Consider the following 6234-nt stretch of genomic DNA (forward strand, 5'->3'; position numbering starts at 1 on the left):
CTCTCTCTCTCTCTCTTTGATACTTTATTAGGTATGCTGTATATAAAACGAATCTAAATATATTGTATCATTAATGTTTCTCATATGAATACAAGTTTTTTCTCTTATAAATATCCCAACAACTGATTTATGTCCGGTGATTGAAAAATCAGTAATACAGGATGTTATAAAAAGATTAGGACACTGGATTATATCGGAAATGTTTCTTCGCAAAAAAATTTCTTACAAAAGTTATACCAAGTTGATATCATATGATGATATTGGTTTGACCTTGAACTATTTTGGGAATGTTACATCAAGATTTAAAAAGAGTCCTTTTGCCTTTTACGTACGTGCGGGCATATATTCCGAGTTATTTAAAAATTCCAAACAGTGGTCGATGATAATGCACACACACACACACACGCGCGCGCGCGCGAGAGGTAAAGGACTCACTTTAATAAAACGCCCTAAAGAGGTGTAAATCGGACCGTGCAACCTCCGTGTAATGCATCTCGGATAATGCCCGGCGATACTTAAAACTTTAACGGCCTATATCTCGAATAGTTTTTGCTTAAATAAAACTTAATTATACTGTTTTAAAAAGACCTCAATGTCGGCTACAAGAATTTAATAAAAAAATAAGAGTTTTTGTTTAAAAAAACTCAGGGTAACCTTGATGTAACGTTTCCAAGATTTAAGGCCAAACCAATATCGCCAAATAATCAATAATTTGGTACCTTACAACAGTTCTTTTAAAACGGATTTTTTTTTTATCGATAATTCGGTATCCCGATTTTTCTGTGACACCTTGTAAATTGAGAAGTTTCCGACCTGATGAAGAAAAGGAGCGTTAGCAATAGCACATCCACTCACATTGGTCGGTATCTAATAACTTTGCTGCTTTATCAATGAGAATATTTTATTTTAAATTGGCCAATTAACGATATGTGATAGCGATATCCTTCCACAAGAAAGAGCAAGATTTACGTTAAGTTTTAATACTCGTTTAATAGAGGACAATGAAAGGAACACAAAGAGTTAAGTTTAATGTCATTTTATCGATTAGTTTGTTTTGTGACAGCCTTTTAAAATGACAATGGAGAAATTGAATTATCGCACTATGATGAAATTCCTTTATTTAAAGAGAGAAACTTCTATGGAAATTAAGAGAGGATTCTGATAGTACACATTACTAATTGGATGATTTAAAATAAAATATTCTCATTGGTAAAGCAATGAAAAGTTACTAGACATCGGCCAATGTGAGCATGGTGGAAGGGATAACATGGTGTGTGTAAAGTCTTATATTATAAAAGATGCGCAAATGGGATTCGCTTGCTGATTGGCTGAGCGATCACCAATCAAATTCAGGCCCGCAGCTGATCGATTATCAATACAAAGCAATTGTACTAAAGACCTATATAAGATTCTAGAGGTTAGGTTAAGTTGAAGGTACTCCAATACTATATTAAGAAACATACTTATTTTCCATTATAAACAACGTTAAATAAGAGATTACAAAAAAGTTGCGAAATATCAATTGAGAACTGCAAACTAAATCGGTATGTGACATCAATATTGTTAAAACATGGAGAAATTGCGTGCTATTTAGGACGCATTTGGACTTCTATTTTTTCTGTCATTAATTTGATTATTTTATCAATTTATTTATATTGTCTTGTTTCTCCTTCGTTCTGGCATTCCTTGATATCTCCGTAGTCTTCTGTATTTGAACTCTGATCTTCATTCTAATGGCACTTCTGATACACACATAATTTATCCTTCCCTAGACATCGAACTTCCAAATTTAAGCGTTTTTCTATACTGCCACAAAATTTTACAACATGCTATCCTTTTCCATCTGCTCTTCCCCTTCAGTTTCTTCGTTTCGCTCTGTCGCTACGAAGTTCGTATCAACGCTTTAAGTCTATTTATTTTAATTGTCAGTATTTTTTTATATTAATTCTGATCTTTTTAATTGTCTCCGTTTACTATGTAATAAGTCTGCGTTTATTATTTTAATTATGCTTTTTTGCAATTATACTCAAATCATTCTTGTTCTTTACTTTCTAAAAACTATCGAGTTATTTACTAAGCAAGAAACTTATCTTTCTGAATTGTATTCATTTTTCTGTAATTTGTAATTTATAATTCGTTTTATCTTCTTGTCGATGCCGTATGGATATACGGAGGTAGGACCGACTAAAGTAAGTCAAACTTGGTGGGTAAAGGCACGGTTTAGTGAAAAAGCGTGTGATCTTAGATACACGTTGTACAGAAGTAAGTAATGTGCAGCAGTACAAAAAGGATCGAGATCGTAGTACAGATGAGGATCGATATCGATGTATCGACTTGGTGTGAATCGCGATCTCGGCAACACTTCTGGTAGCTACATATGGTGTATTTCCACCATGAGCAGTATTACCCTGACGTGTCCTGATTCATATCCTTCACACAATGAAGCGAGACGCAAACGACACCTGCACTCAGCGCCGCATAACTCGCTTGGCTAATCCAGCCAATTCTACCAATTAACAATACAGAGGACGGAATATTTGAACGTATTTTATAAATCAAATCTTTTTAATCTGAATTTACCAAAGATAGTAAGTAAAATGAATATTTTCGAAAATAGTGAGTAAAAGTGAGTATTGTTTAAAAAAGTGAGAAAAGTGAGTCGGTGGAAAATCTGCGCATCAATATCCACGCCTGACTCCTGTATGTCTATATGTTTTTGTTTTTAAAGCATTATCAGAGAGAAACCTGAGAGGATGACAGCCAAAATCTGTAACCGCAAAATGCTGCCGCACACTATTGCCCTTTGACAAAGTAGATGTAAACTATTGTACATAGCAACGTCCACTTTTCTTAGAGTATATTGTAACGTCGTCGTCCGATTTTTCCCTCTATATTCTACCTTGTTAATGGTTTCGGGAACGCCGGCTTGAACCCGCGCATTTTTAATATAACTACTTTATAAATTTTATATAACTCTATAACTACTTTTATGACTATTTTATTATTGCTATTTTATCATTATTGTATTATTTTAATATAAGTATATAATTGCGAATAACACAGACATGCCCAACGACATGCAAATATTTTATTAGTTTTAAATTACTAAGTCTCTATCATTATATTTTAATTCTGTTAACTATCTTTTATTATTATTCCATTATTCCCCTTTTTATATTGTTAAATATAAAATATAATTAATATTAAGAAAATTCATGTATCACACTGCGCGAACATCAAGTACCATGACGCCTCAAGAGGAGCTATCGATCGATGCTGGAAGTAAACAGAGCCGCATACCATGATTATCTATCCAAAATATTGAGTCTAACGAAAGGACCGAGGCATACAAAGAAGACTATCGACAACGCCCTGGCAGTTGCAAACTGACTCCCGTGCTGATCGCACGTTTTTATTCTACCGCGTAATCTAAATTTCATTCGCGTATATTCACCGAGTACATTTTAAGTTTCACTGCGTTTCATCTTTTAACAATATATTCACTGCGTTCACTGAGTTTTGTTCTAAATATATTCACTGCGTTCACTGAGTTTTATTTTAAATATATTCACTGCGTTCACTGAGTTCACTGCGTTCACTGAGTTTTATTTTAAATATATTCACTGCGTTCACTGAGTTCACCGCGTTCACTGAGTTCACCGCGTTCACCGACACTCAGTGTTATATGGTTTCGTCATTTTTTTTATGAGCGAAAACCATTTCATCTCGATCAGTTTCCGCGCTCCGGGCGTCCCCTGGTAAAGTCTGTGCAGCAGATTGACCGGAAAACAAAGCGGAGCATTGTAAGTTCTAATCCAGGACGTTACAGTATCGTCCACTTTTCAAGGCTGAAGATGATATCGATATTTGATTCATATGATCGTGTTACTTATGTCCTCTCTCAGGTTTCTCTCTGACATTATACTCATTAATATGTGTTTATGAGATGGAATTTATACTGAGAACGAAAAAAATTAATTTAAATTGAGATCTTTATCGATTTCTTAGTCTAATATGGTATCAGAGCTGTTAATATCATAACAACATTTGCTTGATATAACGAGCTTTGTATCTGTACCTTCAAAATTGTGGTTCACTAGTAGTTTACACGAACGAAAACGTACTGTTCTTAAAATTAAACTCAGACATCTAATTAAAACGCTATTGTTCTAGGAAAATTTATGTATATTCGTACGAGATATTTTTTGCTGTAATAATATGTAAAGATATGTTGATGCGCTGTGAAACAGCGATCTTGTTAGAATTCGGCCTTCACTTTACGATTCACTTAATACTGTTCTGGAATATTCGGCACATTGGGAATACGAACTAAACTTTCTATGAATATTTAGCGTTAGCTTCACCATTATTTGTTTTGAATTTCGCGTATTTAACGCCAAATACACCATAATAAAAATGCTAAAACATTTAAGAATTTTAAGCACGACTGTATATATGAATACATCAAATATGATAAAGAAAGCCATGATCAGTCAAAATTAGATGTTTTTAAATAATACATTATATATTCTTATATTATTTAAAAATATCCAATTTTGATTGAAAATTGCTTAATTTCAATGTCATTACGTTACCATACACTTCCAATTTCATAAGCTTAAACGATTTAAACTTTCGGAAAAACAAATAGAGCTATATCTGCAAAGTTCGTTTCTTGAAATATGTGCATTGAAAACGATACGTCTAATCGGAAGTCTCATATTTGTTCCGATAAAATGGTAGGAACTTCGAAAATATCACATAGAGCCATATACATGCGTCGACCACATGTATATCAAAAAAAGCAGAGAACAATATGGTATCTGCACAAAGAACAATATGGTATCTGTATTTTTATATTACTTCAAATAAATTAAAACTATCAGGAAATTCTTATGGATCAGTATCTACATTACATTTTGCGATTTCATATAAATTATATAAAAATTATGGTCTGATGAAATAATTAATAATTTTTAGTAATAGATACGATTGAAATACTCAGTAAACGTACCAGTATTCATCCCGAAAGACGGAATAAAACGGTAAGGTACCGATTAAATTTCTATCGTACTCAATCGGATTCTATCGATTTTTTAAGCAGGTCGGAGAGGGAGGGTACAGTATAGTTTTTAATATATGTTGCAGAAATAAGACGGTATTTTTTTATTAATAACTTATTAACGAAGGACGAGCATCGACTAAAATCTTCTGAAGGTTACTCAGGGTCATGATCTTGATAACATACCTAGATAGTCAAATCTATAGAAAGCAGATTTTTTAAATGTCTGCTACACACTATGCCAACAAAATAACAACAGAATTAGATATACATAATACTGTTGACAGACTGCTAGAAAAAATGTAACAGAATCTGCAAGCGTCAGATAATGTTGGCAGGATCTGTTCAGTTTCTGCCAACAATTTGCTTTCACATTATGTCGACAGGCGATGTGAGCAGAACACAAGCCTAATGCGGACGCAGTTGATGACAAACTGCCGTCATTTTCTGTTCGAACCTGCTGACAGTCTGCTAGAAGACTGCAGACATTTTGCTATCTGGGATATGTCAAGGTCAAGGTCATTGAAAGGATTCCCCTTAACAGAATATTTACCAAGTATACACATTAATACATACCTGTAAGGTGGAGTTTATGCCGAGAACGTCAAAAAAATTCAAAATTGAGACCTTCACCATTTCTTAGTCTAATATGATACTCTAGAGCAACATCGTGACATTTGCTTCATATAAAAATTATGCAATTTGTATTTACGAAATAGTAGTCCATAGATTAGTAGTTTGCACGAAAAAACGTGGAATTCTTAAAATTGGACTTAGACATCTAATTAAAATATTATACGAAAATTTATGTATATGTGCGTGAGATATTGATGTAATAGTATGTGGTAATGTGTCAGTGACACGTAAATTGTCTATGTCCTACTTACCATTATGACTAATCGTCTTTAGGATCTCCTTAAGGGGAGAATCTGATTTATAGAACGCTGATAAATAGTTGTCTTTGCGAATTTTTTATGAACAAACCATGATGCCGATCTTTCAAAAAATTTGGAGGTTTATTTCTTATATATTTAAACAATAATTTAAAAAATAATTTTTTAATAAACAAATAAATGAATATAATAAAAAGTTATATATTAATATACTTCGGTATCGGCGTTGTAAATTGGCGTGCAATGTGGAGCCTGTAATTCTTATTTAACACAAAAAAA

The sequence above is a fragment of the Trachymyrmex septentrionalis genome, unplaced genomic scaffold (genome assembly GCF_001594115.1).
Source record: "Trachymyrmex septentrionalis isolate Tsep2-gDNA-1 unplaced genomic scaffold, Tsep1.0 scaffold48, whole genome shotgun sequence".
NCBI lineage: Eukaryota > Metazoa > Arthropoda > Insecta > Hymenoptera > Formicidae > Trachymyrmex > Trachymyrmex septentrionalis.